At 38.4% G+C, this 24,051-nt stretch overlaps 1 long non-coding RNA gene across 1 annotated transcript in view; it reads right to left on the bottom strand.

Moving 5' to 3' along the window:
* Positions 1–4,485: 4,485 nt before the first annotated feature.
* LOC132889152 (uncharacterized) overlaps positions 4,486–24,051 on the bottom strand; it is a 54,124-nt gene continuing 34,558 nt past the window's right edge. Inside the window, exon 4 of the long non-coding RNA XR_009655012.1 lies at positions 4,486–6,173. This is a non-coding gene — a long non-coding RNA (uncharacterized LOC132889152). The remainder of the gene's footprint in view (positions 6,174–24,051) is intronic.

Genomic DNA, 24,051 nt, shown 5'->3' on the forward strand with positions numbered 1-24,051 from the left:
ATTGCTTCTGACAACAGCTTTGTTTAATAATACTAATGTTGGCCATTTGTGGTGTCCAAAGACTTTTTTACTGTCAACTTTTTAAACATATCTTTATGCTTAACATTTTCCTGCACAGTGTTCACACTTATTCCATTCAGACATAATGTGTACAGTTGTACACGAAGTTCCACAGCCTTTTTCCTTGCGTCTGAAGGGGATACAGACAGGCAGTTTCAGGTTTTTTTTTTTTTTAAGGAAAATATAAAATGGAAATCAACTTGATTTCAACTTGAAATCAGCCAAATCAGTTGAGAACATTATTGCAAATTAACAAAAACTGTAGCTCTAGAGACTGTCATTCTCAATAACTTTTTACATAAAATTAAATAAACAAACAAATAATTTGTGACTTAGATTTTTAAAAAGCTTTTTTGTTGTTAATTTGTTTTCTTGGGTTTTTTTTTTAATTAGTGTGTTTGGGAAGATGATTTTTTTTTTTTTTTACTTCCTTGCATCATTCATCAATTTTTATCATAATTGATCATCATCATCATAATTTTTTCTATGTTTGGAAATTATATTTTCTATTTTAAAAAATTGTCAACGTTACAAATTTGAACCTGAATGTTAAAAAATTTTGTACATTGAAAGATTTCGGTCTTATTATTATTTCAGGCATACTGTTTTAAAGCCTTTAAAAAAAACCCTCATGGACAGTCCATTTACTCATCTCATCTCATTATCTCTAGCCACTTTATCCTGTTCTACAGGGTCGCAGGCAAGCTGGAGCCTATCCCAGCTGACTACGGGCGAAAGGCGGGGTACACCCTGGACAAGTCGCCAGGTCATCACAGGGCTGACACATAGACACAGACAACCATTCATACTCACATTCACACCTACGGTCAATTTAGAGTCACCAGTTAACCTAACCTGCATGTCTTTGGACTGTGGGGGAAACCGGAGCACCCAGAGGAAACCCACAGGGAGAACATGCAAACTCCACACAGAAAGGCCCTCGTCGGCCATGGGGCTCGAACCTGGACCTTCTTGCTGTGAGGCGACAGCGCAAACCACTACACCACCGTACCGCCCAGTCCATTTACTTTTTAATTTAAGTAATATTTAGACAGAATCATAATTCCTACATCATGCAGTTGTAAATGTAAAAAAGAGGAAAAGTATGTGTATAAATAATTTATGTATGAAAAGAGTTAAGAATGCAAGCATTTTTGCTCATATTTACCGGTATAAGCATGAAGTTAAAAGACATTATGTGTGTAAAATTGAAGTGGCACTATACACCAATCAGCCAAAACATTAAAACCACCTGCCTAATATTGTGTTGCCAAAACACCTCTGACCCATCAGGCATGGACTCCACAAAACCTCTGAATGCATGCTGTGGTATCTCACGTGAGCAGCAGATTCTTTAAGTCCTATAAGTTGTGAGGTGGGGCCTCCGTGGATTGGACTTGTTTGCCCAGTACATTGTACAGATGCTTGATCAGATTGAGATCTGGGGAATTTGGCAGTGGACATGGCTCAGCATGGGCACTCTGCTCGGTCATCCCCATATGCAGAAAACTATGATGCACTGGGTGTTCTGACATCTTTCTGTCATAGCCAGCATTAACTTTTTCAGCAGTTTGTGCTACAGTAGTTCATCTGTAGGATTTGACCAGACGGGCTAGCCTTTACAGGCTAGTGCCCATGACCCTGTCGCCGGTTCACTGGTTGTCCTTCCTTGGACCACTTTAGGTAGGTACTAACCACTGCATACTGGGAACACCTCACAAGACCTGCTGTTTTGGAGATGCTCTGACTCCGTCGTCTAACCATCACAATCTGACCCTTGTCAAAGTCACTCAGATTCTTATGCTTGCCCATTTTTCCTCCTTTCATCACATCAACTTCGAGAGCTGACTGTTTTCTTGCTGCCTAATATATCCCACCCCTCGACAGGTGCCATTGTAACGAGATAATCAAATGTTGTTCATGTCACCTCTTTGTGATTTTAATGGTATGGCTGATCTGTGTATGCACTCAAAGTAGGTATGTTAAATAATTTTTTTTTTTTTTTAAAGTGTCTGAATACTTATTTCCCCTCACTGCACAATGTATTTTTGCAGCATCTGAGGCTGACACTCAGTGCACTGTAACTTCCCACTCCTGATGATCAGTAATAACAGAATGTTAAGGAAAAGAAATCTGCTTCTCGTCAGATCCATAAACTTCTCTCAAGGCAAATACACATTCGGAAAAACGTGCACACATGGCCACAAAAAACTTGAACAACAATCCTGGAACAATCAGCATAACAGATAAAACCTTGATCATCTGTTTCTATATAGTGAATACAGGGTGCACAATCTACAGTGTGAAATGGATTTCTACTTAAACAGCAGGTCATGACCATGACAAGTCTGTAAAAATTGTTGTGATCTGCTCTGAGATAATATCCTGGCATTGACGCATCATCCTGAGACTAGTTCCAACTTAAATACTTGAGCAACGACACTCCTGATTATCAGACAATTTCCACAATTTCTGTTTTAAGAGCATGTACATCATACACGGGAAAATATATGTATATTATTCAGCATATTTTTTATATATATATATATATATATATATATATATATATATATATATACACACACACACATATATATATATATATATATATATAAAAATAAAATCTCATCTCATTATCTCTAGCCGCTTTATCCTTCTACAGGGTCGCAGGCAAGCTGGAGCCTATCCCAGCTGACTACGGGCGAAAGGCGGGGTACACCCTGGACAAGTCGCCAGGTCATCACAGGGCCGACACAGACACAGACAACCATTCACATTCACACCTACGGTCAATTTAGAGTCACCAATTGACCTAATCTGCATGTCTTTGGACTGTGGGGGAAACCAGAGCACCCGGAGGAAACCCACGCGGACACGGGGAGAACATGCAAACTCCACACAGAAAGGCCCTCGCCGGCCACGGGGCTTGAACCCTATAATATATAATATAAATTTTATTTATCCTGCAATAATGTGTCAGTAGAAAAAAAAAGCACATTTTATAATGGTGTGGAGAGTAAGGTCATTACCGAAATAAATATAGTGAATAAGCCACTTTTCAGGTTGAATTCAAACCATTAAGGTATGTGTCGAGACAGAAGCAAGTAGGAAGCCTTCAGAGGAATGATTTCAAGTTTGATGCTTTTGACAATATACCAACTGCACAACAGTGTACCCGAGAGAAAGGGTAGCAAATATTGAGTTATTTTATTTTCTACTGTAAACTATAATTCCTGTTCCAAAAAAAGCCATGCCCGCAGGTTAATAATGATTTTAGACCTGTGGCGTTAACATCAGTGGTTATGAAATCATTCGAACGCATTATGATAGGGATTCTACGTAAACAGGTTCAACATCTTCTCGACCCCTACCAGTTTGCTTATAGAGATGGCGGAAGTACTGATGACGCCTTAAGCACAACATTGCACCTCATTTTGAAGCATTTAGAGAACTCAAAGGCATATGCCAGGTTACTCTTCATGGATTTTAGTTCAGCGTTTAATAACTATACTGCCACAAACTTTATTAGAGAAGCTAAAAAAGATGGAGGTAAACCCTTATATAATCAGATGGTATCAGGTGTTTCTTACAGATAGAACACAACAAGTTAAGGTTAATTCTACATTTTCTGACATTCTAACTAACTGGAGTTCCTCAAGGCTGTGCAAGTTCGCGTCTTCTTTTTACACACTCTATACAAATGAATGTAGATGTCACTATACAAAGAACTATATCATTAAATTTTCAGGTGACACAGCCATTCTGAGTTTATTAACATCTGACTCACTGGACATTAGCCCCTACCAATCAGAGGTAGGCCTTATGGTGCAGTGGCGTGGGAGTAACAATCTAGTATTAAATATAAATAAGACAAAGGAAATTATTTTTGACCCCAGATCTATTGGGAATCATGATTTAGTACTGATTAAGGGAGAGAGAGTGGAACAGGTCACTTCATATAGATATCTAGGTGTCCACTTCGATTGTTAGGTGAAGTGGGCCCAGCCTGTTGAATCTGTCTGTGTTAAAATAAGCCAGCACCTGCACTTCTTGAGAAGGCTAAGGGTCTTTGGGGTGGAGAAAGACATTATGCTGACTTTTTATAGGGCTGCCATAGAGTCCATCATTCGGTATGGGATAACAATATGGTTTGGGAATCTATCGGTGAAGCTTAGAACACAATTGTATATACTCATTAGAAGGGCTGGGAAGATAATAGGTATGTCACCCCCTTCCACGTTTTTGAAGACATGGTGCAAAAGCAGGGTGTGAAAATTGTAGAAGCACATCCTTCACTATGAGTATGAGCTGTTGCCCTCTGGCAGAAGGTATAGGGTCCCTGACTGTAAAACTAATAGATTTAAATTCTCTGTGGTCCCTCTATTGATTAAGTTACTTAACAAGAACTGGTGAGGGGGTTGGGGGGGGGGGGGGGGGGGGGGTGAATGTATTGGAAGAACTGGTGTGTTGGGGGGTGAATGTATTGGAAGAACTAGTGTGTTGGGGGTGAATGTATTGGAAGAACTGGTGTGTGTGTGTGTGTGTGTGTGTGTGTGTGTCCCTTTTTTTTTTTTGTAGTGTGTAAATGTGTTTTTGATTGTATGTCTATGTATGGGTGAGTGTTTTTTTGTTTTTTTATAGTGTGTAAATGTGTTTTTTGATTTTATGTGTATTCATGTCAGACTCTCATTTGCCCAAGATGAATTTCTCCATTTTGGAGACAATAAAGGCTTATCTTACTGTTTACTGCCCTTCCTAGCAAATATAGTATCCTTTAAGTATTGAGAAATATCTTTACAAAAGCACCTTTCTACATTTTTTTTACAAGAATCTAAGACTTTTACAGTTCTTAACTAAATTAATTTACACACACACACACACACACACACACACACACACACACACACACACACACACACACACACACACCTCTGCAAAAATCTTAAGCCCATGTAAAGAAATGCTGCAGACCAAAAATGGTTTAAAAAAAATTTAATGAAATGTTTCATCATTATTAAAAAAAAAAATACTATAAACAGCAGTAAGCCATAATAAATGAAACAAAGTCAATATTTGGTGTAAGATGACCCTCTATTTAAAAATAGAATAAAAAATAGTAGTCTCAGGTACAGTGAATGCAGTTTGATAAGGAAATGAGCTGTAGGTTTTACTGAGCATCTTACAGAACTAGCCACAGTTCTTTTGGACACTGTCACACTTGCGTCTTCATTTTGCACCAAAACCCAGGAGCCTTTATTACGTTTTCTTTTTTAATCTGAAAAGTGCTCTCTTATGTAATATGCTGCTCAGACAAACTTTTTTTTTCCCCGTAACATTTAATTTTGTGTTGGAAAACGAACATTTGGACTCTAAAATGTTTTTGTACTGACTCCATAATGTAGAAGTCATAAAATAGAAATCTATAACAAAGTTTGTATGGGGAAAAAAAAGGGTGCCTAAGACTTTTGTACAGTACTGGACATAATTTTTTGGACATGATCTGTGACTGCTAATATTTTAATTATTTTCTGTGCAAAATATATTCCTATCAATATCTTTAAAAACCTGTTGCTTCCAGCTAAGCATGTGTCTGATAATGTGGGTGTAGATGTGTATGCGTGAGAGAGAGAGAGTGAGTGACATTTGAAAACATTACACGCGTCCTCATATAGTCTGGGAATGCATAGTGTTCTTCTAAACCACAGCTCAACCACTCTGCTCTCAACTGATAGACAAGTAGGAGGACACATCAAATGTAAACACACCGTTAAAACAAACACTTTCGGGTCCCGGCATCGACCACAGAAGGAGACAAATGTCACGCCGATCATGTTTTTTTTTTTCTTTTCAGGGTAATATTTATTGCAACCAATTAGTTCCTTACATTACTCAGCTTCAGTTATCAGGTTTACCAGTGTTTCACATCCACTCATTGTATTTGCCATCTTGATTATCTGTTGCTCAAATATACACTTCCATGTATACAGTTAGATATAGATAGCTAGATATACATAGACATCACAAAATAGATGCAGTATAGGGATCCAAAACATGGATACCTGGGATGACCTGGTCCTCAGATTTGTCAGGCAGCTGTGGCTTTCTCTCGTGACCTGTGCAAAAGAAACACATGATTAACACCTTTGCACTGTAGCGCTCATTATTATCAGAAACATCAGAAATGGCTGGCTTCAAGCTGTAACACCTGTCTGCAGTCATTCCTCTCTGTGCTATCGATATGACTGTAATAGCAGCGCTGAGGTTTCACAGCCAATGGTGCTACTATCAAATGCCCAGCTTTCCTTTTCTTTTTTCCTTTTCCATTTTCTTTCTCCTCTCCTCCTTATCAACAACAAATCGATCATTATACTGTACAAATGTGATGACTCCTCCTGCATTGTATCTATTCAGTGCACCATATGCACATCCTACTCACTACAAGTGCTATTTGCATGTATTGTTTCATTGTTAACAGCAGCAAAAATAAACATCTTGTGGCAGGTTGCTCTGGAAATCCATTTAAATAAATATGCAACAGATTTTCGACTACATACAGAAATGAAGCCTACAAAACATATGTAGAAATGCGTAATCCATGAAAAGCATTTGCTCCACACTTTATGCTTCGAACACATTATCGCATTAACACGTTCTACAATTTGCATTATTCCATTTTCTAGACCCCCAAACATGTTTGCTCTCATTTGTGATTTTAACCGCATCTTTCTCTACTGTTTCCTCTTTCCAACTAAGTCATTAACACGAGATGCATTTTTGGTTTATTGGCAACAATTTGTCTCAAAGCCCACATCCTGAAAGCAGAATATCAAACATTTCCAACTGAACAGGAAAAGCATTTAGAAATGCAAAGGGAAAATACAAACCATTGTCATTAAATGCTTACAAGAAAAATCAGAAATGAGAATATGATCCATATCAATTATTAGCCTCCAAAAATGATTAAAACTGTGTGTGTATAAAAAAATCTGAGTTCCAGTTTCTCAATCTGTCGGTCTTGTCTAATTATATACAACTTCTCTCTCTCTCTCTCTCTCTATATATATATATATATATATATATATATATATATATATATATATATATATATATATATATATATATATATATATATATATATATATATATAAATATAATGTGTGTGTGTGTGTGTGTGTGTGTGTGTGTGTGTGTGTCTAAAACCAGACATGAATCTCTGGAGTGGAGGGTGGAATATGGCCGAGATGAAATGCACTAGCATTTCAACCTCTTCTCTGCTCCCTTCCATACTCTCTCTAGAGAGATCACAAAACATTTCAATTCTTGTTGTTTACAGAATGACTGATCTGTATAAAAGGCTTTGATAATGCTCAGGAATCTATACTTCATTATGGTGTTAATAATATACAGACTGACACTCTGATTAGCTTAAAGAGAGAACAATTTATGAAAACAAAGGCTACAGTAAAGTTTGTATGGTGTGTGTGTGTTAGTTATATGGACACGAGTGTTTTACTGGGAAATATGCTACTTGTATTTTTCATACGCACTACATCTGGAGTAACATATTTCTCTGTCACTCGTGAAGAAACTGATGAATTGTTTTGATAAATTTGGGTCCTTTTTGTTTGTGAATGTGTCTGTATAAGAAAAAGAACACCACACGTTGGCTTGAAAATATGAAGTTTATCTTCTCATGTTGAAAAACTCACATTTTTCATACGAAAGCATCGCTGATCTGAGTGACATATTTAAATAATCATGGCTGGTGTTCAGTGGTATATCACATATATTCCATTCAGCTAGCATGATACTGAACGAGTTGAAGAGTTCATTATCATGCTAGCTGAAGGGAACATATCTGATATACCATGAAAAAAAGCCAGCTAATAATAATAATAAAATTATTATTATTATTATAATACATACACCAGAGGGGGACGGCATGGTGGTGTAGTGGTTAGCGCTGTCGCCTCACAGCAAGAAGGTCCGGGTTCGAGCCCCGTGGCTGGCGAGAGCCTTTCTGTGCGAAGTTTGCATGTTCTCCCCGTGTCTGCGTGGGTTTCCTCCGGGTGCTCCGGTTTCCCCCACAGTCCAAAGACATGCAGGTTAGGTTAACTGGTGACTCTAAATTGACCGTAGGTGTGAGTGTGAGTGTGAATCTACGGCTGTGAAACATGGACACTGTAAAAAAAAAAACAGCTATTAAAAAAGCACTGGACCAGTTTCACCTCCGCTGCCTGTACAAGATCATTGGCATTTCATGGACAGACAGAGTTCCACATAGAACACAGTCTGTGTCTATGTGTAAGCCCTGTGATGACCTGGCGACTTGTCCAGGGTGTACCCTGCCTTTCACCCGTAGTCAGCTGGGATAGGCTCCAACTTGCCTGCGACCCTGTAGAACAGGATAAAGCGGCTAGAGATAATGAGATGAGATGAGATGAGATACACCAGACAGAAACCAATCAGGGTCTTCTAGGCCTTCAGAGACGGCCCAAACATATCAGCATTTCAAATGTTATATTTAATTTCTTTCATGATTTCATTATAATTATTCTCTTCTAATTCGGCTTCATTTTCTATCAAGTTTGCTTCAGAAATGAAAGGGTTATTGTCCTGAAAACATTAAAATTGAGTTAGCCAATGAGATTTTTTTGTTTGTTGTCTCTAGGTTGAGAAGAGTTTAGAGCCGCTCACTCATTGGTTAGGACTTCACTGCCGGGACAGAAGGCCATGGTAGTGTGTTTATGTAGGAAGTGACAGATTAATTCTCATCTCATCTCATCTCATATCTCTAGCCGCTTTATCCTGTTCTACAGGGTCGCAGGCAAGCTGGAGCCTATCCCATCTGACTACGGGCGAAAGGCGGGGTACACCCTGGACAAGTCACCAGGTCATCACAGGACAGATTAATTAACCAATCAAATTTTGATTTCTAGTAAGAGGGACAAAAAGTTTATTATTCTCGAAGGCCAGTGCTAGCTTAAGCGCAACTCTGTGCCATCAGCGCAGCAGTGAAGTCACCTTCTAGCCGGTGTAGCGTTCATCAGTAATGTTGGCGAATGCTAATAAAGCGCTCAAGCCAATGCTATCGAGAGCAAGTAGCACAGGCTAACGACTGAGAAACTAAGATTTCTGCCTCTAGACTTTTCTTCATGCTGCACGCTCGCCACAGTGTTTTTCACTCAGACTCAAGTATTCATTTTGCTCTGTAATTTGCTCCGTTACTTTTAAAATCAACATCGACAGCTACACACAATGGAGCGACCTGGCAGCCTGCCACTAATCCCTTGCTAAATCCTTTGCTCTGTTGCTTTTTTTTATGTCTGGCTAAGTTTTGGCTGAGCTGAAGTCCCAGCTCTAAAATCCACTGCTTGTAAATATGCATGAAGAATATCTAATGAAGTTTTGGTAGCCTTCCAGATGTTCAACGAGTCTTTCTCTTTCCCGGCGAACAAAGAAATGCTTCTGTGTATGTGCAGCAGGAAACTCTCTCATTGAATATTCCCATCAGCTCCGATGTGCGCCGTCATGTTGTCTTGACAGCCATGCAATATCGTAAACCATATTCAACGCTTATTCTCCACTGGATAGAGTGACATAATACATGTAGGATAAGCAATACGCTAACAATATTGCATGCTATCAAACCAAATGAATGAAACCCGCTAGAAGAGAATCAAATACGTTTTTATTCTACTGAATAAAACTGTCCTGGGCGGCACGGTGGTGTAGTGGTTAGCACTGTCGCCTCACAGCAAGAAGGTCCGGGTTCGAGCCCCGTGGCCAGCGAGGGCCTTTCTGTGCAGAGTTTGCATGTTCTCCCCGTGTCCGCGTGGGTTTCCTCCGGGTGCTCCGGTTTCCCCCACAGTCCAAAGACATGCAGGTTAGGTTAACTGGTGACTCTAAATTGACCGTAGGTGTGAATGTGAGTGTGAATGGTTATCTGTGTCTGTGTCAGCCCTGTGATGACCTGGCGACTTGTCCAGGGTGTACCCCGCCTTTCGCCCGTAGTCAGCTGGGATAGGCTCCAGCTCGCCTGCGACCCTGTAGAACAGGATAAAGCGGCTAGAGATAATGAGATGAGAAAACGGTCCTGTATTCTACTGTCCTATATGTATAATAAAATCACCAATATTTCACTCCAATGACATCACTCCCAGTGTTTTTCTGCTGACTTGACATGTGTTGTCAAAATGGTGAACCAGTTCAAAATTAAAATTCTTCTGATTAACTTGTATATTTTTTTTTGTGTGGCTGTGTTCATATAATATAAAGAATATTATAGCTTGTTGAGACAATGCTTTATTCCTCCTGAAAAGTAATGAAATTCAAAGCAATTTTCTCATGTTTACTTGCATGCCTTTGGTACTGTATGTCAGAGTAAAGCAAAAAAGTGTGAAAAATTATTGATTGTTTATTTTACGAAGATATTCTAAAATAGCCTGGACAGATTTGTTTGTGCCCCTAGAAAAGATTATAAATAATCATATATGTCAACCTTTGGTCAATCAAACCTGTATAACCAACCTCCAAAATCCATATTTCCCTTATAAAATACTTATAAGATGCTAATTAAAATAATTTACCTAAAATTTGAATGATAATTAACAATGCAAGTTACTTTTTATTCAATATTAATAACAATAAACCTTCAGAATGAATACAAAGCTCCAATGTTCAACAAAAACACAAAGTGTCACTCTAATGTTCTGAATTGTACTCCATGACAGCTTTTTTTTAGCACTCTGCACGAATACCTCACTAGGCTGCATGTCACAGCAAGTGTCTGTGTTGATCTTGCCGGAGTGCCCATTCAGAATCTTTTCAGTCGCTATTGAAAGTCGCTCAGGTGGAAATACACGTTTCAAACAAAATGTTACTTCCCGGTTGGCGGGATTCTCGCAATGCGGTGTGCGCATGATCAAAAGTGGAACGAAGTCTCGCTACCACAAGATAACGCGTGATTTCATAAGACTCTTTACTGGCTGTTTGTGCTTTCTGTGGTGTACAGTACGTTTGTAAATGTTATGCACGCTTTTATCATCGTGGGAATTGATTATAGCTCTAAATAAATATTGAAGTTTTTTTTAAAGAATCCATATAACTTTATTTGTACGCCCGTATACTACGTTTATTGAATCAAATCCATATAAAATACGGACATTCCGTATAGGTTGACATGTATGAATAATTGGATTATAGTGATATTTCAAAATAATTGTTTAGCCTTCAATCTTGTAATCAGTCATTCAGTCTATTTAAATGGAGAAAAGTCATCACTCTGCTGTTTGGTATCGTCGTGTACACCACACTGAACATGGACCAATAAAGGAGAAAGCAATTTGAGGAAAGCAAAGGAGAGAGTTGTTTGAAGAGATCAGAAGGAATTAGATACGATATTATACATAGATGAGCATGTTAAAGGCAAAGACTATCATACCATCTCCAAGCAGCTTGATGTTCCTGTGACTACAGTTAGTTGCAAATATTATTAAGAAGTTTAAGTTCCATGGGACTGTAGCCAACCTTCATGGACATGGCTGCAAGAGGAAAATCGACCACAGATTGAACAGAAGGATAGTGCCAATGGTAGACAAAGAGCCAAGGACAACTTCCAGAGAGATAAAACTTGAACTCCAAGGTCAAGGTACATCAATGTCTGATTGCACCCTCCGTAACTTTTTGAGTGACAACGGGCTTGATGGAAGGACCTCATTGTTTGGGGGGGGGGGGGGGGGGGGGGGGGGGCAGACTAGAATTTACTAAAATGCATTTTGGCATTTACTCAAGCTTATTGGCAAGTCACGTCAGCTCTATGTTCACTGAAGGAAAAAATGAAGCTCTCAAAGAAAGAACACCATACCTAAATGTGAAACATGGAGGAGGCTTGGTTATGATTTGGGGCCGCCTTGCTGCATCTGGCACTGGGTGCCTTGAATCTGTGCAGGATACAATAAAATCTCAAGACTATTAAGACATTCTGGAATGAAACATACTACCCAGTCTCAGAAAGCTCAGTCTCAGTCGCAGGTCATGGGTCCTCCAACATGATAAAGATCCAAAACGCACAGCTAAAAGCACCCAAGAATGGTGAACAAAACATTGGACTATTCTGAAGTGGCCTTCTATGAACTCTGATCTGAGTCCCATCGAACATCTCTGGAAAGAGCTGAAACCTGCAGTGTGGAGAAGGCACCCTTCAAACCTGAGACAGCTGGAGCAATTTGCTCAGGAAGAGTGGGCCAAACTACCTGTTGGCTGATGCAGAAGTCTCACTGAGAGCTACAAAGATTGCTTGTTAGCAGTGATTGCTGCGAACGGTTGTGCAACAAAATATTAAGTTAAGGGTATCATTTGTCCATGCCATTTTCATTTGTTTTATTAAGTAAAATATTCAGTTGAATTAGTGTGCGCGTATGTATGTAACATAAACCCCATTTCCAGAAAATTGAGATATTTTCCAAAATGCAATAAAAACAAAAATCTGTGATTTGTTAATTCATACAAACCTTTATTTAACTGACAAAAGTACAAAAAAAAAAAAAAGATTTTCAACAGTTTTACTGACCAACTTGGTGTATTTTGTAAATATAAAAGTTAGAATTTGATGCCTGCAACACACTAAAAAAAAGTTGGGACAGAGTCATTATTACAATTGTACACCTTTCCTGTTAACAACACTTTTTACTTGTATGGGAACTGAGGATACTAATTGTTGCAGTTTTGGAATTGGAACTTCTGTCCATTCTTGCTTGATATAAGACTTCAGCTGCTCAACAGTCCATGATTGCCATGGTCTGATTCTCCTCTTCATGATGTGCCATACATCCTCAATAAGAGACGGATCAGGACTGGTCAGTCAAGCACAAGCACTCTGTCTATGAAGCCATGCTGCTGTAGCTGGTGCAGAATGAGGCCTGATATTATCCTACTGAAATAAGCATGGACTTCCTGGGAAGAGACATCACCTTGATGGCAACATATGTCTCTGTAAAATCCCAATATACGCCTCTGCATCAGTGGTACCTTCACACACATGCAACTCACCCATGCTGTGGGCACTGATGCACAATCATATCACCACATATGCTGGCTTTTGCACCTTTCTCTGATAAATGGTTGTGTTCATCTTTGGTATTGAGAACTTGATATCCGGTTTTCCTGAAAAAAAGCTGAAATGTGGACTCCTCTGACCACAGCACATGTTTCCACTCTCTTTCGGTCCATCTGGGAGGAGTTCAGGACCAGATAAATCAGCTGTATTTCTGCATAGAATTGATGAATGGCGTAATACAGTTTCAAGTTGCATTTCTGGATGCAGTGGCGGACTGTGTTAAGTGACAACTTTTTTTCTGAAGTACTCCCAAGCCCCTGTGGCTATATTTGTCACATTAGCATGACAGTTTCTCAGGCAGGGCCGCCCGAGGGCTTAAAAGGTCATGCATATTCAACAGTGGTTTCTGATCTTGCCCTTTACGCACTGAGATGTATCCAAATTCCCTGAATCTTTTCACAATATTCTGTGCTGTAGATTTTGAAAGACCTAAATTCTCTGCAATCTTGCATTGAGAAATGTTTTTTTAGAATTGACTAACAATTTTCTCACGAATTTTGGTACAAAAGAGTGAGCCACGACCCATCCTTGCTTGCAAAGACTGAGCCTTTGGTGCTGCTCCTTTTATACCCGATCACTTAACCTGGTCATTTTAGAAGATTCCACGATAGTGTTACTTGAACATCCTATCAACTTTTCAGTCTTATTTTGACTCTGTCCCAACTTTTTTTGAATGTGTTGCAAGCATCAAATTCTAACTTCGTTTATATTTACAAAATACAATTAAGTTGGGGTGGCACGGTGGTGTAGTGGTTAGCACTGTCACCTCACAGCAAGAAGGTCCAGGTTCGAGCCCCGTGGCCGGCGAGGGCCTTTCTGTGCGGAGTTTGCATATTCTCCCCGTGTCCGCGTGGGTTTCCTCCGGGTGCTCCGGTTTCCCCCACAGTCCAAAGACATGCAGGTTAGGTTAACTGGTGACTCTAAATTGACCGTAGGTGTGAATGAGAGTGTGAATGATTGTCTGTGTCTATGTGTCAGCCCTGTGATGACCTGGTGACTTGTCCAGGGTGTACCCCGCCTTTCGCCCGTAGTCAGCTGGGATAGGCTCCAGCTTGCCTGCGACCCTGTAGAACAGGAAAAGCGGCTAGAGATGATGAGATGAGACAATTAAGTTGGTCAGTAAAACTATTTTCTCTGTCTCTGTGTTTTTGACAGTTAAATAAAGGTTTGCATGAATTAACAAACCAGATTTTTGTTTTTACTGCATTTTGGAAAATATCCCAATTTTTCTGGAAATGGTGTGTGTGTGTGTGTGTGTGTGTGTAAAACATTAATAAAACAATGCAATGATTTGCAAATCCTTTTCAACCTATGCTCAATTGAATACAATACAAAGACAAGATTATTTAATTCTCAAACTGATAAACATTACTGTTTTTTGTAAATATACACTCATTCTGAATTTAATGTCTGCAACACATTCCAAAAAAGTTGGGACAGGGCATGTTTACCACAGCTTTTCTTTTAATAGCACTCAGTAAGCTTTTTGGAAACGAGGACACTAATTGTTGAAATTTTAAATGTGAAATTCTTTAACATTCTTGCTACACACACACACACACACACACACACACACACACACACACACACACACACACACCTTCAGTTGCTCAACAGTCCAGGGTCTCCGTTGGCATATTTTGCACTTTATAAGGCAGCGCATGTTTTCAATGGGAGCAGGCAGGCCAATTTAGCACCTGCACTTTTTTTACCATGAAGGCATGCTGTTGTAACACATGCAGAATTTGGCTTGGCATTGTCTTGCTGGAATAAGCAGCAACATTCCTGGTAAAGACATCGTTTGGATGGCAGCATTTTTGCTTCAAAACATGCATGCACCTTTCAGCATTAATGGTGCCTTCACAGATATGCAAGTTACCTATGTCATGGGCACTAACATCCCCCCATACCATCACAGATGCTGGCTTTTGAACTTTCTGCTGGTAACAATCTGGATAGTCATCCATAGATGCTAAAGAAGGCAACTGGACTTGCCTGAAATCCTTGAAAGTCCAGTTGCCTTCTTTAGTACCTATGGATTATGATGACCTGGATGATGAAGAACCTTCACAGACACATCTGGATGGTCCTTTTCCTCTTTAGCCCAGACGGCACAACGTCCATGATTTCCAAAAACAATTTGAAATGTGGACTCGACAGACCATAGCACACTTTTCTGCTTTGTGTCAGTCCATTTCAGATGACGCTCAGGCTCAAAGAATTCAGCAACATTTCTGGATGTTGTTGATATATGGCATTTACTTTGCATGATAGATGCAGTGACGAACTGTGTTTACTGATAACGGTTTTCTGAAGTGTTCCTGAGCCCACATGGTAATGTCCTTTATACAATCATGTCAGTTTTTAATGCAGTGCCACCTGAGAGATTGAAGGTCACAGACGTTCAGAGTTGGGTTTTTGTTTGTTTGTTTGTTTTCAGCCTTGCCCCTACTTGCAGAGATTTCTCTGGATTCTCTAAATCTTTTGATATTATGGATTGTTGATGGTGAAATCTCTAAATTCCTTACAACTATATGTGAAGAAACGTTCTTAAACTGTTGGACTATTTGCCCACGCAGTTTTTCAGTGCTGAACCTTTCCCCATCCTTGATTGTGAATGACTGAGTCTTTCCAATTACCAATATCTGCATACCTGTAGAATCTTCCAAACTGGTGTTTTTTGAGCATTTCACAACTTTCCCAGTCTTTTGTTGCCCCGTTCCAACTTTTTTGGAATGTGTTGCAGGCATCAAATTCAGACTGAGCATATAGTTACAAAAAAAAAATAAATAAACAAAAGTTTATCAGACCGAACATGACATTTCTTGTCTTTGTATTGTATTCAATTAAAAATATAGAGATTGAAAAGGATTTTCAAATCATTACGTTCTGTTTTTATTTACGTTTTACCGAGCGTCCCACTTTTTTGGATTGGGGGTTGAAAACACACACACACACACACACACTAATAGGAACACATGTACACTTGCTCATTCATGCAGTTATCTAATCAGTTGTGTCACAATAGCAAAACGTATAAAACCAGACAGGTCAAGAGCTTGTGTGTATGTAAAGACAGGTTGATGGTCAATTTCGCTGGTACTTGTGACTAGTGATAATAAAGGGTTAATTCATTCATTCATCAGCTTCAATTAATGGGTCACATCAAACATCAGAATGGGGGAAAAAGTGTGAGCTCTGAGTTTAACTGTGTCATGGTGGTTGGTGCCAGGTGGTCTGCTTTGAGTAGTTCAGAAACTGCTGATCTCCTGGGAATTTCACGCAATAGTCTCTAGAGTTTACACAGAATGGTACAAAAAAAAAACAACAAAAAACATCCTGTGTGCCATAGGTTCAAACGAGATCATAAGTCATAGGTTTAGACAAGATTTGTAATTTTGCAGTCCCCTTTAATTGCAAAATAAGTTCCTCAGAATACATTAGTCATATTCAAACTACTCTTGATCTAAATATGTAAGATTATATTTTGACATTTTGACTATTTATTGAAACCAGAGTAGTCTTTATTCCAGAATTTTCCACTAGCAGAACACATTAGGTTACTGAGGTTTGGATTAAACCCATTGAGTTTAAGTTACCAGTCAAACAGGCGAATGACAAAAATTCAAACGATACAGTGCCCTCCACAATTATTGGTACCCCTTGTATAGATTAGCAAAAAGGGTTAGAAAATAAATCCACCTTTGGATGGCCTCACAACATGCCTACAACTTTAAAGGTGCAAATTGTTGCTTTATTGTGACACAAACAATAATTAAGATGGGGGAAAAAAACCAGAAATCTGGAGTGTGCATAGGTCCTTCTGCTGGTCCAACCAATTCACTTCATAAGTCACATAATTAGTTGATTAAGATCCACCTGTGTGCAATCAAAGTGTCACATGATCCATCACATGATGTCTGTATAAATCAACCTGTTCTGGAAAGACCCTGACTCTGCAACACTACTAAGCAAGAACCAAGGAGCCTCCAAACAGGTCAGAGAAAGTTGTGGAGAAGTATACTGTAGATCAGGGTAAGGTTATAAAAAAAAAAAAATATATATATATATATATATATATATATATATATATATATATATATATATATATATATATATCCCAAACTTTGAATATCCCACGGAGCACCATTAAATCCATTATAGCAAAATGGAAAGAATATGGCACCACTACAAACCTGACAAGAGAAAACTGCCTGCCAAAGCACACAGTCCAGGCAATGAGGGCATTAATCAGAGATACAACAAAGACATCAAAGATAACACTGAAGGAGCTGCAAAGAGCCACAGTGGAGATGGGAGTATCTGTCCATAGGACCACTTTAAGCCGTACACGCCACAGAGTGGGGCTTTATGGAAGAGTGGCCAGGAGAACGTCATTGCTTAAGAAAACACGTTTGGAGTTTGCCCAACAGCATGTGGCAGACTCCCCAAAACACATGGAAGATTCTCTGGTCAAATGAGACTAAAATTGATCTTTTTGGCCATCATGGGAAATGCCATGTGTGGCACAAACCCAACACCCTGAGAACATCATTCCTGCAGTGAAGCAGGGTGGTGGCAGCATCATAGTGTGGGGATATTTTCCATCTGCAGGGACAGGAAAGTTGGACAGGATTGAAGGAAAGATGGATGGCGCTAAATCCAGGGCAATTCTGGAGGAAAACCTGTTTTAGTTGGCCAGAGGTTTGAGACTGGGATGAAGGTTCGCTAATAGAGACATACCCCAAGAGACTTACAGCTGTAATTGCAGCAACAAGGTATTGACTTTTTTTTTTTTTTTTTTTTTGGGGGGGGAGATACCTAAGATTACCTAAGACCTCCAGATTTCTGTTTTTTATCTTAATTATTGTTTGTGTCTCAATAAAACAATTTTCACCTTTAAAGTGGCAGGTATGTTGTGCAAATCAAATGGTGCTAACCTTCCAAAAATCCATTTTAATTCCAGCTTATAACGTGACAAAACAGGACAAACACCAAGGGGGATGAATACTTTTGCAAGACACTGTAGCTTCATCTCTCACTGAAAAAATGAGACAAATCCAACCTTTAATTGAAATAAATTTATTCAGAGAAAAACAAATCTCTCATCAAGAAGTAAATATATTCAGCAAAAACACATGTGCCTGCATTTAATACTGCCAGTAAAACAGCACTGAGTCTTCTCCTATAACATTTTATAAGGTCGGAGATACAGAGCAGGGCATCCGAGACCATTCCTCTTTACACAATCTCTCCAGATCATCCAGAGTCCTAGGCCCACTCTCTCAAAAGGTGATTTTTCCCCAATCTTTACAAAGGGTGCCAATAATTGTGGAGAGCACTGTATAACTTTGAGAATGGTGGGTGGTGATTTCCACCAGTGTAACAACATTTAAAAATCACAGACCCCACTCTGAGAACCCCTGGTGTATACTAGCACCAAGTCCTGTTTTGTACAGTTTTCCTTTATGAACACAAAACTGGGGTCAAAAGATGACGTTGGGGTCTTGTGCATCACTTGTTTGCTGTACATTAGGATAATAAGCATGCATGATAAATGTGTGAGATGCAATTAAACCTAGAGCTTTCATAAATGTCTTTGATCTACTTTTGAAAATGCCAGTAGATCAAACTACCGTTGCTGTTTCAGAGCCTCATCAGCACACCTTCTGCATGCTCGGTGTTTAAATAGTTATACTGTGGTCAGGTGTTTTGCAACAAAATATGCTATTTCATGACCATCAAATCCACAGTACAAGCTACTGGTCACATCTTCGTAGCATTTTCCCACTTCAGCCTTTTCCCCCCCCCCCAGAGCATGAATAATCACCACCATTCCACATAATGCACAGAGACCTCTGCTACAGAAACATGCTTCATGTGCTCATCCATTACTGACTAGCAGATGAGACTGAAAAGCATGCATCCATTACTTGAGTCAGCTTCAGCTCTTGGTGATTAGTAAACACCTCCTCCATGGTGGCAGATAGAAACAGGTCAACGAAGGGGAAAAAAAAAGATCTGTCTCACGAGTGGGTGGAAGGGGTGTGATTTCTGGGTGCAAAAAGTACCAGAAAGTAATTAATCAGTTACTTGAACTAATATAGAGAGAGAGATGAAAGCTCTGGTAGAATATTAGGAAATGTGTAGAGATTAAAATGTGTGTCATGCTACAAGTACATATGAAATTTGCCACATATTACTACTTGAGGTATTCAGAGAAACGCAATACTGTTTCCTAATGACTGATTTCTCTTCTCTCACTACTGCCCATCAGTGTTTTCTTTTTTTCCTTTTGTCTATCTGCCCAGAGTTTGTATAATTTCCCTCTGGGATTAATAAAGTATCTATCTAATTAAACAGCTTTTACACTAACATTTTACATTCACGTCCCTCTTAAAAGTCTCAAATGGACAACTGGTTACAGGGTTAAAAATATAGCACCTTTGAATGGTAAACAACACAGCCTTAAACAGGAAGTGGGAGGCTAATATCTGTGTTCCAACTAAGAACAGCTCAAATGAACATTTTAAAAGTTGCATAAGATCAATGCAGAAACTTTGATTTAAAACATGTTTCTGAGTGATCAGACGAGTTGTATTGAATGGGGCAGGTTACTTTAGAATGGTAGCGGACATGTTGAGCAAAAAGTAATATTACAATAATACAAGAAATTAGTTCTCTTAGGTTTAGCTGGAATGCTCAGATGAGATCATATGTATACAATATAAAACTAGACTTTTATATATGACTTCTATATGAACGTAGCCTGCAGGGACAATCTACAGGAAATATTAAACATTTATTAAACATGTACATATATTTTGAGTCGTCTTTTTTCTTTCCAATTACAGGAAAAATTTAAAAGCAAACAAAATAAAACTAATACAATGCTAATATCAAACTGCAAGTAAAATAACACTTACATGTACAGTTCACCAAGCAATCTACAACTAGTCCCTCATTCAAATCCATGTGATAAATGACTATTAAATCATGCTAACATTTCTTAAAACAGAGTTTCGGGGGGGGACCTGATTCACAAACTCATGGATCTGCCCACACATTCAGCTTTATCAAGACCCGACACTGACAACACAGAAATATTAGACGTGTCACAATGGCAGGTACAAAACATCCCCACATATTTAGATAGATAGATAGATAGATAGATAGATAGATAGATAGATAGATAGATAGATAGATAGATAGATAGAGCTCAACTTCATTTTATGGGCTTTATAGTACCAATAATGGCAAAAATAAATTAATTAAAAAATAAAGTGTGCCCTGAAAAAACATTGCTTAGTTTCTCTCTCTCTCTCTCTCACACACACACACACACAGTAACTCTGTCACTTTGATGGGCATTTGTTAGAGCTGAAAAGGTTAAAGATTTTTCCTATGAAACTGAGTGGGTTGTGAAAGAACATGTTTGAGAGTCAAATTTCCCCAGAGTGTCTCTAATATCATCTAAACCATCAGTTTCAAAATGACTTCAGAATTTATTTATATAAAAACAAACTACAAGACACTTACCTTTATCAATAGATGTATTAATAAAAAAAAAAAAAAAACCGAACAGTAAATCAGAAATTGACATTTTAAAGGCCAGCTCATTCCCACGCCACTGAAAATCATGATTTAAAATATATATATATATATATATATTTCCAGTCACATCACAATTTTCAATTTAGTTCTCGGTTGTTCTTACAAAGGCGATTATTTACTAAATTGTATAATATTAATTTGCTGGTCAACAAAATGAGTTTCATATCAGTGTTTAAAGTACTTTTGAGTCCATTTGTATACTTCATTCATTTTTGAGCCAAAAAGATAGGAACAGAAATCTATTTATTTCTATGTCATGATATGAAATACACACACACACACACACACACAGAGCTGTTTTTTTAAATCTAAATTAGTCATTTGAAGGTGACAGAAGCGCAGCAGAGGTGTGTTTGATGGCTCCGTGGTTAAGCGTAGAGTGAAGGGCTGTGGCCAGAGCGTTTGTTCTACTCGATCCTGCTTCATCAGGATAGACAGAATAACAGTGGAGTCCAGACGAAACCCACAGTAAAACTTTATGACTGTAATTAGGTCTTAAATGCAGGCACAGACAGTACAGCACTGCAGTGTGATATAACCCACACCAGGAGAGGAAATGCAACCAAACCTTCATTTTTGTTATTTCATTCTAAACAGAGTTTTTCCAACAAATCTTGCTTTGTTCTTTATTGTATCAGTATCACACAATTTTATTCAATAATATATTAAGATCTGCTGCTACAGCTGCCTTCTTTCAATGACATTCCTACATACTGTTGGGGAGCATTTTTTTTTTTTTTACTTTCACCCACAACAACAGAAGATGAGTAAAAAGAGAACTATTTACAGAATTTCAAAGTGATACGAAGCCGTCTTAGTGTTCATACAATATGAGCGATGTTAATAATAAAACGTAGAGTGAAATTCGTGCTCTGTTTTTGACTGGCTGCTGATAACAAGTTACACCTACACGCAGACGCAGTGACAATTAATACTGAAACTCTCACAAACAACAAAGATCAAATCTCCACGCATGTCATCTAATCTTACTCATAGCTTCATAAACCGTACAATTTAATCGCACTTTTTAAAATAGTCACGCCTAAGCTAACTAGTAACAGTGAATAAAAACAAATAAATAAATACATTTTTAAAAAGGCACAGAGCTTCCTTCAGAGCTGGATTTCATTCAGTGCCTGGGGGGGGAATAAACAGTCCCACTAAATTCTACCTCTGCTGTCAAATGAGGTCTGAACTGAGGAAATATAACTGGGTAAGAATGACACACACACACACACACACACACACACACACACACACACACACACACACACACACAAAGCCTTTACAAAAATGTTGCAGCTAATATTGTATCTGACTAATTATAAGGATACTAGTTTTTATTGTTGAATTAAATGCAAATTAAACATATTAAGGGTTTCAACTAACAGAGGAAAAAAAAAAGACTCGAAACAAACTTAATGAATTGTCCATTTTGTGCAGCTTTTAATTCTGCTGGGTTTTTTTGGGTTTTTTTTTTAATGCAGGAGTGTTTTTGTGACTACCATTAACCTCTTACTGTTTTCTCTGCGCAAAGCAGCAAGCAGCACACAACCACAGGTGGGAGTACTGATACACTTGGTGAGATACACACACACACACGTAGACATACAGACAAAAAGACTGAAAGTTGACTTTTAAAATGCTCTCTTAAGTGAAAGCTGCATACCATGATACATATGTATTTTAAATGTGTGTGGTTTTTTCCCTTTCTAAATAGCTGAACCAGAATTAACACTAACAGCTAAACAGCACTCACAAATTGTCCCTTTATTTTATATAATATGAAAACATTTATGGTCATTATTGCAGGGTATAAACTAACAGCACTGGTCTTAAAGCAGCCTTTTTTTTGTGTGTGTGTTGGAAACATACGCCCACCTCGTGGCTTTTGAGAGTCAACTAACGTTAAGGCAGCATGGTCAAAACAAAATGAGAATTTTGTGATAAGCAATAAACCACTTTTTTTTTTAAAAACAAAAAAAACCCCTCAGTGATCAGTAATCACAACTGCAGAAAATCCACCTCTGTTAAATGAAATATCATTTGCGGAGTCAAATAAAATTGATTTGTATAGTGTATAGTATAGCAGCCTAGTTGTACATTTGTATTGTTGTATAGGTGTACAGTCATGTGCATGGAGCTCAGTAATCCTGGTATTAAGAACTTTATATTTGTGTAGCAGTTGACAAAAATGCATTTTAATGAAGTGTCATAGTACCTATTTCCAACAACTGCAACCTCATTTAAAAAACACATTACACATCAACCATAAAGTCTAAGAATAAAATTAAAAACAAAACCCCCACATCTCATTTAAACACCGCTACATGACTCGACTCTACACTACTACTACGCTCCAACCTGCTAACATCACGATCAATACCAAGTAAAATCTGTGCAGGACAACAGATTGATGTCTAAGCTGGAAAACGTTCATGTATCAGTTTTGCTTTTATGGGCTGCACACATTTCGGAATATGCTGTTAACCTGCAGAGGTTCTAAGAATGTTTGTCTTAACACAAAGATGGTGAACTTAAACATAAGCCAAATTACGCCCGAAAAACAAAACTGAGAAGGCTTGTGGTTTTTTGAAAAAAGAAAAAAAGGTCATGCATATTATTCAGGGCTGTGCAATATTTTGAGACGGATTCAATATTTCTATGTGGCATTTACACATCCTATGTTTCTACTTGGCATCTCGGCATTCAAATTCAGCCCACGCTATCTCTTCCCTCACTCACACACACACACACACACACACACACACACACACACACATTTTGCATTGCTCATCCGGAAACAGTATTTTAACTGTTCATATTTTGTCTGGTAATTGTCTCAACACTGTGTGTAAGTAAGCTCAAAAGCCCTTGCAAATTAAAAAAACAAAACAAAAACTACATTGGATAAATAGATATCATTTCTTTTTAAACAGTGAAAAAGTCGGTACATACGGAAACCCATACTAGTTGAACTATTGCTGCTAGGCAAGTAAAAGGTTAAAGGTCACAGCTGTTGAATAGGCCACGCTGCTCCAACATGAAATTACACAGACCTGAAAAACGCCCTAAAAATACATTTGTGGTAAGAGATGTAAGAAGCCCATTGGTGACTGATGACTAATTTGAGCACACTGATAAATAAATGCAAGATGATCAGACACAAAATGCAGTGCGACAATGTCACATGTCACTGACTGTCTCGATTTACTATTACAAATGTGTATTTAGGGACACATGGGAACCTTTTTCACAAG

This window comes from Neoarius graeffei, chromosome 7 (assembly GCF_027579695.1).
Source record: "Neoarius graeffei isolate fNeoGra1 chromosome 7, fNeoGra1.pri, whole genome shotgun sequence".
Taxonomy (NCBI): Eukaryota; Metazoa; Chordata; class Actinopteri; order Siluriformes; family Ariidae; genus Neoarius; species Neoarius graeffei.